A 10,971-nucleotide genomic window follows, 5' to 3' on the forward strand; every position below is an offset into this window, starting at 1 on the left:
GGGGAAGGAAAGGAAAAAGAAAATAACATAAATACAGACAGAAAGGCAAACCATGAGAAACTAGTCTCTTAATTCTAGGAAACAAACTGAGGATTGCTGGAGGGGAGGTGGGGTGGGTGGGGGGATGGGGTAATTGGGTGATGGGCATTAAGAAGGGCACTTGATGTAATGAGCACTGGGTGTTGTATGCAACTGAGGAATCACTAAATTCTACCCCTGAAACTAATAATACATTATATCTTAACTAACTTGAATTTAAATTAAAAAAAAAAAAAGTAAAACCTTTTCTTTGCAGCATATACTATTTTTTAACACAATGGCTCTAAAACTCCAAACAGATGTCAAATGCAAACTACAACTTCCAGGATGCTCATTTTAATTAAGACTATCACATGGACTTGTCTCTTACATTTTTAAAAATAATTTATACAGTTATTGAAATGTATATGCTCTGACCATTGGGCAGGAAAACTGAAAGTACAGCTTTGAGAATTATACTCCACAGTAAATACTTTTGTACCTGTACTGAATTCTCATGTCACTGAGAACCTTAACCTAGTCTAAGACATTTGAGATAACTTACAACTATCACTTTTTTGGGAACATTTTTTGGTACTTCAGTCAAGTGCTGAGAGAGTTTTATTCTAAAATTAGGGCTAGAATTTAAACTTCCAATACTCCCATCCCCAGGTAACACAATTAAGAATATTCAGAAACCCTGATACCTCTTAGATCTTCAACATTTCAGAGTTATGCCTGATAAGTCACATTTGAAAAAGAATGACTAATATAGAAATTAACGGTCTATACTGATCTTTAGGTTTTATATTTACAGTATTGTCCAGGAGAAATTAAATGAGAAATGTTATACCAATTATTTTCCAAGGTCTATTCGAGATGTCTGCTTATTAAGACTTACAGCTACCCAAAGGTAAATGATTGTCTTCTAAGACTATACTACTTCTTGTAGAGCTAATAGTAAAGTACATCAACCCAAATCTTATGAAAGCAGCACATCCTTAGCACTAATTAATATGTAAAAAGTATCAACATTAGTGGTTTGAATATAAAATTTATTTTTAAGTCAAAGTATGTAACAAATAAAACCTACAGAAAGGAGAGGAGTCCAAGATGGCGGAGGAGTAGGAGGAGACCTTAATTTCGTCTGGTCCCAGGAATTCAGCTAGATCGCTCTCAAATCATTCTGAACACCTGTGTACTCAACTGGAGATCTAAGAAAAGAATAGCTACAACACTACAAACAGAAAAGCAACCACTTTCTGCAAGAATGACAAGACGGAAAAACTCACTTCAAAAAAGAGAACAAGAGGCAGTACTGACTGCCAGGGACCTAATCAGTATGGACATAGTGAGATGTCAGAACTAGAGTTCAGAATAACGTTTATAAAGATACTAGCTGGGCTTGAAGAAAGCATAGAAGGCACTAGAGAATCTCTTTCTGGAGAAATAAAAGAACTAAAATCTAACCAAGTTGAAATCAAAAAGGCCATTAATGAGAAGCAATAATAATGCAGGCTCTAACTACTAGGGTAAGTGATATAGAAGAGAGAATCAGTGATATAGAAGAACAAACGATGGAGAATAAAGGAGCTGAGAAAAAGAGAGATAAACAACTACTGGATCACAAGAGGAGAATTCAAGCGATAAAGTGAAACAGTATTAGAATAATTGGAATCCCAGAAGAAGAGGAAAGAGAGGGGGGCAGAAGGTATATTGGAGCAAATTATAGTGGTGAACTTCCCTACTCTGGGGAAGGGAACAGGCATCAAAGTCCAGGAGGCACAGAGAACCCCCCCTCCTCAAAATAAAAAACAGGTCGGCACCCCAACAAATAATAGTGAAACTTGCAAATCTTAGAGACAAAGAGAAAATCCTGAAAGCATCTTGGGACAAGAGGTCCGAAACCTACAACAATAGAGACATTAGTTGGCAGCAGACCTATCCACAGAGACCTGGCAGGCCAGAAAGTACTGGTATGATATATTCAGGATGCTAAATGAGAAAAATAAGCAGCCAAGAGTACTTTATCCAGCTAGGATGTCATTCAAAAAAGAAGGAGTGATAAAAATCTTCCATGACAAACAGAAACTTAAAGAATTTGCGATCACCAAACCAGCCCTGCAAGAAATATTAAAAGGGATCCTCTAAGCAAAGAGAGAGCTCAAAGTAACATATACCAGAAAGGAACAGACACAGTAACAGAAACAGTGACTTTAGAGGTAATACAATGGCACTAAATTCATATCTTTCAATAGTTACTCTGAGTGTAAATGGGCTAAATGCCCCAATCAAAAAACACAGGGTATCAGATTGGATAAAAAAGCAAGACCCATCAGTATGCTGTCTGCAAGAGACTCATTTTAGACCCCAAAACACCTCCAGATTCAAAGTAAGGGGGTGGAAAACCATTTATCATGCTAATCTACATCAAAAGAAAGCTGGGGTGCCAATCCTTATATCAGACAAATTTGATTTTAAAACAAAGACTCTAATAAGAGATGAGGAAGGACACTATGTCATACTTAAAGGGTCAATCCAACAAGAAGATCTAACAGTTGTAAATATTTATGCCCCTAACATGGGAGTAGCCAAATATATAAGCCAATTAATAACAAAATCAAAGAAACACATCAATAATAATACAATAATAGATGTGGATGGAACTAGAGGGTATTATGCTAAGCAAAATAAGTCAATCAGAGAAAGACAGTTATCATATGATCTTACTGATATGTGGAATTTGAGAAGGCAGAGGATCATAGGGGAAAAATTAAACAAGACCAAACCAGAGAGGGAGACAAACCATAAGAGACTCTTTTTATATATATATATTTTATTTTATTATGTTATGTTAGTCACCATACAATACATCATTAGTTTTTGATATAGTGATCCATGATTCATTGTTTTCGTATAACACCCAGTGCTAACTAAAATCTATATGTGCCTTCCTTAATACCCATCACTGAGCTAACCCATCCTCTCATCCCCCTCATAAAGACTCTTAATCTCAGGAAACAAACAGGTTTGCTGGAGTCGAGGGGGGTGGGAGGGATGGGGTGGCTGGGTTATGGACATTGGGATGCATATATGCTATGGTGAGTGCTATGAATTGTGTAAGACTGATGAATCACAGACCTGTATCCCTGAAGCAAATAATACATTATATGTTAATAAAAGAAAAATGTGCAGAAAACATGAACAGACATTTCTGCAAAGAAGATATCCAAATGGCCAACAGGCACATGAAAAAGTGCTCAACATCACTCAGCATCAGGGAAATACAAATAAAAATCACAATGAGATACCACCTCACACCAGTCAGAATGGCTAAAATTAAAGGTCAGGAAATGACAGATGTTGTCATTACACTGTTGGTGGGAATGCAAGGATGTGCAGCCACTCTGGAAAACAATATGGAAGTTCCTCAGAAAGTTGAAATAGAGCTACCCTACGACACAGCAATTGCACTACTAGGTATTTACCTGAAAGATACAAATGTAGTGATCTGATGGCGCACCTGCACCCCAATGTTCATAGCAGCTTGTCCACAATGGCCAGACTGTGGAAAGAGCCCAGATGTCCATCAACAGATGAATGGATAAAGAGTTGGTATATATATACAATGGAATATTATGCAACCATCAAAAAAATGAAATCTTGCCATTTGCAATGACATGGGTGGAACTAGAGGGTATTATGCTAAGTGAAATAAGTTACTCAGAAAAAGACAATTATCATATGATCTCACTGATATGCGGAATTTAAGAAACAATACAGAGGATCATAGTGGAAGAGAGGAAAAAATAAAACAAGATGAAACCAGAGAGGTAGACAAACCATAAGAAACTCTTAATCATAGGACACAAACTGAGGGTTGCTGGAGGGGTGGGGAGGTGGAGAGATAGGGTAACTGGGTGATGACATTAAGGAGGGCATGCAATGGAATGAGCACTGGGTATTTCTGTACCTCTGAAACAACAATACATTATATGTTAATTGAATTTAAATAAAAAAAATTTTTAAAAAACCTACAGAAAGCAAATTTTCCCATCACAATCTATTGCTTTACAAAATAATATTTTGAAAATACATTCCTTCAGGGGTGCCCGCGTGGCTCAGTCAGTTAAGCAGCTGCCTTCGGCTCAGGTCATGATCCCAGTGTCCTGGGATCGAGCCCCACATGGGGCTCCCTGCTCAGCGGAGAGTCTGCTTCTCCCTCTCCCTCTGCCTGCCTGCTGCTCCCCCTGTTTGTGTTCTCTCTTTCACTATCTCTCTATCTTTGTCAAATAAATAAATAAAATCTTAAAAAAAAAAAAAAAGGAAACACATTTCTTCAGTCATTATAGAGTTCCTAAAATACAAAAGAAATTAAATTTGTAAGAAATTCTAGTAGACCAGACAGTGTTGTCAGGACTTCTATGTTGGTGGTTATGCTTTGATACATTCCGTGCCATCTACCTCCACTCATGCCACCTTGCTCAAAGTAATCTCCACTGCCTCCACCACCATGGCCATAACTACCCAAGCCACCTTGAGTACCATATCCTCCATTGTAATTGTTACATATTCCCATTCTTCGAACAGATCCATAACCTCCCTGATTATCCATTCCTTCTCTGCCATAGCCTCCCATTCCAGAACCTTCCTTTCCAGACCTGCCTCCAGGAGAATTCAAGAAAAGTTCAATGTATCAATGTTGCATGTTATTCTTATCTTTAGACATGGTGGCTACAGCATCTTCATGTGTCACAAATTCTGTGTCTCCTTCTGTTGCTCTGCCATCAGCTGCCATATTGCTATGCACTTGTATTGGATTTAGTGCTGAGAAGAAATTCGCAATGTCATTTTCAGCTGCGTGAATAGGTGATCCTCTCATAGATACAAAATGACCACCATCACCAACTCTGCCATAGCCATGTCCTCCCATACCTCTTCCATCTCTCATTCTGTCATCAAAGCCGTCATTTCTATAGCCATAATTATTATAGCCACCATAGTCACCAAAACCTCCATAACTGCCATCATATCCATCCCCTCCTGGTGGCATTCTGTCATACAGAGCCCAACTCTATAATACCCCCCTTTTCCTCCTATTGGTCTATCTTATGGTCCTGATGGCTAGCCCAGCAATCTTCTTGGTGGATCATAAAATCCTTGATTTCATTCCTGCCATTTCTGAAGATCTCAATATACCTGTGCCCTATTCTTTGTGTTTCCCTAGAGCATTTTCTGCTGTCTCCTTTGAAGCAAATTGCAGGAAGGCCTCCTTGTGCTTCTCTCCTGATAGTCCATCCTCAGTGTTACTCCATTTGGCATGATTTTCAACCATTGAAAGAACTGAACTTTTTCTTTGCTGCAACCAAATGGCAGTCCAAGTTGTACCGTCCCATCACTAGCATGATTTGGACTATTATGTATCATGACCCAATCCATCTCAGTCATGTTTGATTTAAATGTCTGTCAGGCAACAGTAGCACTGACTCCAGTGCTTGCAGGGTCCAGTCGTGAAGAGGAATAAGTGGCTCTTCTCATGGAGCACTGGCACAACGTTTATCCCAACCATTTCCATTGGTGGCCCACATGCATCCTTTATGTGACTTCTTAAAATTATAAAAATAAGTATGTTCATTAATATGATCCAAAGTTATAACCTTAAGCAAAAGTAGCTTAGGGACACCTGAGTGGCTCAGTCGTTAAAAAGTCTGCCTTCGGCTCAGGTCATGATCCCAGGGTCCTGGGATGAAGCCCCTCATCGGGCTCCCTGCTCGGCGGGAAGCCTGCTTCTCCCTCTCCCACTCCCCCTGCTTGTGTTCCTGCTCTCGCTGTGTCTCTCCGTCAAATAAATAAATAAAATCTTAAAAAAAACAAAAACAAAAAAGTAGCTTAAGGATTAAGGGCTTAATGGATATTATTTAATTCAATTTAATATCAGTCTAAGGCTTTAAGAAACCTTGGATATGGGCGCCTGGGTGGCTCAGTCGTTAAGCATCTGCCTTCGGCTCGGGTCATGATCCCAGGGTCCTGGGATCGAGTCCCACATCGGGCTCTCTGCTCGGCGGGAGGCCTGCTTCTCCCTCTCCCACTCCCCCTGCTTGTGTTCCTGCTCTCGCTATCTCTTTCTCTGTCAAATAAATAAATAAAATCTTTAAAAAAAAAAAAAAGAGACCTTGGATATGATCTACTATAAAATGTAAATACTATAAAACATAATTGTGATTGAAATAAGATATTTGTCAGATCAGTTATTCAACTCACTTGAACACAGTTTTATGTTTTTCCTAGGTTTTAATAATGTGCAGGAGTACTATTAACTTATTTAATCAGTAAACCTGTATTAAGTTTAGAGAAAACAAACCCTAGTAGAATAAAATGTATTTAAAATTATATTTAACAGTGATAAAAGACATAGCTGTTTTTATTAAGCCGAAGTCCTAAGTTAGTTTTGTTTACCACAAATTTACTAATATGAACTTGGATTCTTCAAATATTTTTTATTGTCACTGAAAGTAATTTTATATAAGTTTAGCACATTAAAATCATCAGAGGTTCACTTTCCTATTCTGGGAATTTTAGGAATATTGAATTTATATAAGAGCTTATTTATCTCTTTAAGTCAATTTGAACAGAACTTTAAGAGACTCTGGAGACAGGAAGACATTTCATACTCACTGAATGAGAGGTAAAGACCTTTCTATGTGATAGAAATGGAGAGAACTTATATCTTCAGATCTATAACTTTGGCAAAGGTCAAGAGTAAACAGAAACATAAAATTTTACTCATAAATAACAAAGAGATATTCTCCTTCCCAGGGCATATGAAATTTTTAATTGATTTGAACTTAAAAATAAAATTTTAATAAAAGTCCAACAAACCAGATGCCCTGTCATCTTTCACCTGATAGAGAATAGATCCCTGTCATCCATTTACAGAAATCATCAGATTATGAAACTCTAAAACCAAATTACTCATCAGTGTTCTTACTAATGGAAAATAACAGTAGTAAGTGAATCACCACCACCACAACAAAACCATAAAATTAGTAAATAAAGGAAAAAGCTAGAGAAACAGGGAGCCCGTATATTTTAAGTTCTATTCTTGCTTGGAATTCACCTCTGGGAGCCAGGAAAAGACATGCCTGGGCTTTAGCTGTGTAGGAGGTGCACTTCTCTGGCAACTTTGTTTATCTAGCTCTGTTAGATGACTCCATCTCAGTGGAGGACCTTCAAAACTGGTAAAAAATAAATTTTTATAGAAGGAAATATGATTTCCTTACAAATATAAAATTAATACATATCAAAGATATACTTAATTAATGAGGGAACAGTAAGATGTTACAACTGACTCAGAATTCAAACAACACACACATACAGGTGATCAGACATGTTGAAATGAATTTGCAAATAGATATAGGTTAATATGCACAGGGCAATGTGCTGTATTATTTGGATAAATTTAATTTGCATTAGAGTAAGTTCTAAACAATATACAAAGTTGTAAAATAACTCAAATACAGTGAAAAGCACAGGCCCCTATCGAATCAGGTAACCCAAGAAGGTGCATTAGACTGGGCACCTAGTAGTCTTTTTTCTTGTCTATTTCAGTCTTTCCCTAGAGAAAAATCCAGGCAGCAGCCTTTTCTAGCTTTTGTCCTCTTGGCCAGTTTAGACAAATGTTACCAGCCCCTAATCTTTCAACCACCCATCTAGAACCTTCTAGATTCTTGGAGCAAGGTTAGGGGAATAGGGTTTGTTTGCACCTATCTTTGCTTCACTAGCTGGATGAGGCCTTTACTTGCTGCTTCACTTTCCTCCATCCATCTTGTAATCACCTTGGAGCCCAAATGCATAGTGTGGAGGTGGAGCTTTGTGATAGAAGGTTTAGCTTGGCAAAGGGATATTTGTTGGAATAGTTACCCAGAGTGACTTAGTAAGCTCTGATTCCCTGAGCCTGATCACCAGGATTTTCCCAGAGGGGCATTCCAAGAAGTATCTGCCTACACAGCCACAAGCTCAGACCAGGGAATGTCTCCACTGCCTTGACTGAGGCCAAGTTCCATCCCCTATCCACAGAGTAGCATTCCCACTGTTGGTTAGGTGGAGTCATCATTTGTCAGGTGATAAAAGATTGAATGCTATTTGAGAGGCTGTTTAAGGAGTACAAACGTGGGTAATGTGCAAAAGGATAATTATTCAAAAGTAAAATGATTGAAGTTTTACGATTACTTACAATTGGAAAATGCAAGAAAACCAACATTTATGGTGCTTCTTCATTTGGCATGTTGCCTCATTTAATTATATATTTTATTTGTGTCTGTCAGCAGTTTATCTGGACCTCACTATATGTTTTATAAAACTCAGTTACCGAAAGGAATTGTCTGGATTTTATGAGTCATTTTATTTTATTTATTTATTTTTTTAAATTTTATTTATTTATTTGCGAGAGAGAATGAGATAGAGAGAACATGAGAGGGGGGGAGGGTCAGAGGGAGAAGCAGACTCCCTGCTGAGCAGGGAGCCCGATGTGGGACTCGATCCCAGGACTCCAGGATCATGACCTGAGCCGAAGGCAGTTGCTTAACCAACTGAGCCACCCAGGCGCCCCTTTGAGTCATTTTATTAACCACAGAAAATTTTAAAGTTTTTTTAAGGTCATTTGGTTATAAGATAGGGTGAGTCTTGGCACTCTTTATAGATAAGACTTCTGTCTTTTCATCTCTAAATTTACTGGAGGGTTGTGGTTCAAAGAAAAAGAGTTCAAATGCTACTGTGATATTAATCACAACAAAGCCCTCTTTAACATTTGGCCATATACTTTGTTATACATCAGAATTTAGACTAATCTTTAGAACACTGTTACAAAGAGGAAATAACATCTTTGAAGCTTATAATAGAAGAACATTTGCAAATGCATAAAACAACTGCTCTATTTAGCTATGCATTTTGTTAGCACTTTTCATAGTAATAACCTTACTTCTGATAAAGATTGTTCATTAGTATTCTCCACAGAAACAATTGATACATCTTTCTTGACTTTACCATGCTTAGAAGAAAACTTGTAAGAGGATAAATCCTGAAACTTCACATTTTTTCAGAGCAGACTCTATGCTTATCAAACATGGTGGGATATGGTTATGAAACAGTGGAAACATTCCTTCTCTCTTAGGTCTGCTTGTCGTCTGAGTTTGTCTTACTGATTTGTGTCATTTGTCCAAGAGTAGAAAAGACTCTTCAGAGTTAACTTGGGTTAGCTTATTGCTGTTCTAGGAAGCAGAGTGCTAATGAAAGACAATATATATCCTTCTTTAAAGCTCCTTCATTTTCTTATTTGTTGCATAATGAAGTTATATCAGATTATGCGTTTGCTTCTGAATTTTCATTACCCTTTTAGTGTCTTTATCATCCACCATTTCCATTGGAAGGCAGCTGAAAAATATCCCAGTTTCTCGTCAGTAAGAGTTTATTTTTAACATAGGAAGACCATGCAAAGTGACAACTGTGACTTTTGCCCAGCTCTAATACTTAACTTTTTTTGTCAGGAAGTGAACTGATGCTGGCTTCTCTTTGTCTTATTTCAAGTTGGGGCATGAGATTTTTCCCTGCATTAGAAGGTTGTTGAGACCTGAAGCCTGGGAAGGTAAGATCCCAGCATGAATACTATCCATTTAGAACTGTGGTTTAGTTGAGTGTCCGGTGATATAAGAGCATAAGTCTTTCCAGCTGTTCCCAGTTTATAATCTCACTATTTGTTCACACGCTTCCTTTATTCATTGTGCTTTAGCTTGTTTCAGTAAATATAATGTTTCAAAATTTCAATGGTTTACTTAAGCTAAAAAAATTATAGCTTTTCACAATAAAACTATAATAATACTCTACAAAATAAAAAATGTGAATTATTCTTTGTGCAATGTTTTATCCATTTATATTCAGATATAATCTGTAGTCCATTTCAGCATATGAATTATCTGGTTATAGTCAATCTTGAAAGAATCTAATAGATTTTGCTTTTAACTTAGATTATACTTACACATTTGAAATATAGTAATTATTGGTATTTTATGGTGCTAATAATCATATAAACATGACAATAAAACACAATTTTTGCAGGATTGAATATTAGTGTTAAGAATCTAGTAAATGCTTAGTGAAGTTACATTTATGGGACTAGCTAATAAAAGAGGGAAGGGTCATGAATCAGTCTTCCTTAACAGTTCTTTCTTCTAAAAATCTTGTAGGAGCTTTGTAGGATGTTGGCATGTTTGTGTACTCTTACATGTCCTAGAATACTAAAGAGATCCAAGCTCATGTTATCAGTTCATGTTTCTTGAACATTCTGTTTTATTTTATTTTTGTTTTGTTTTTTACCATTTTCATGGGTTTCAGATTGAACTTTGATTACTACAGAGTATTGGTTACGTGTAAGTCAATTTTGGCATGTGCCAATATTGTACTTCTGCTTTCCAGAATAGATTATTCCAAGTAAAGTGATGTTGACATTGAGCCTCCATTTGGTTAGTGAACTCTTCTATAATATAAACTTGTTTCTGAGAAATATAATAATAATAATAATAAACATAAACATTTATTGGTCGCCATGCTCTTAGCCTTTTCTGGTTATAATTTTTCTTAGGCATCATATTCTCTATAGTCCGATATGGGATGTAAACATGGCCTTTATAAAGTCACTAATTTCAGTTTCACTTGTATAGTTTGTTTCACCATTCAGAGCACTTTTAGACATTGTTTGATTCTGATAATAACCCTAGGAAATAGCTAAAGCAGGTGTTGTTATTTTTATTTTACAGAGTCTTAGAGAGTTTAAGTGACTTGCCCAAGGTCACACAGCCAACAAGCACAAGTGTGGGGTCAAGAAATCCGTTTTTTCTACTTCACAGTTGAATACCCTTCCTTCCTTCCTTCCTTCCTTCCTTCCTTCCTTCCTTCCTTCCT

At 37.1% G+C, this 10,971-nt stretch overlaps 1 protein-coding gene and 1 pseudogene across 1 annotated transcript in view; one reads left to right on the plus strand and one right to left on the minus strand.

The window, feature by feature from the left end:
* The window catches only part of NRG4 (neuregulin 4), a 57,106-nt gene that overhangs the window by 33,983 nt on the left and 12,152 nt on the right, over positions 1-10,971 (plus strand). The window lies entirely within an intron of this gene.
* On the minus strand, positions 4,376-5,457 carry LOC110583986 (annotated as a pseudogene).

The sequence above is a fragment of the Neomonachus schauinslandi genome, chromosome 9, assembly GCF_002201575.2.
Source record: "Neomonachus schauinslandi chromosome 9, ASM220157v2, whole genome shotgun sequence".
Lineage (NCBI taxonomy): Eukaryota > Metazoa > Chordata > Mammalia > Carnivora > Phocidae > Neomonachus > Neomonachus schauinslandi.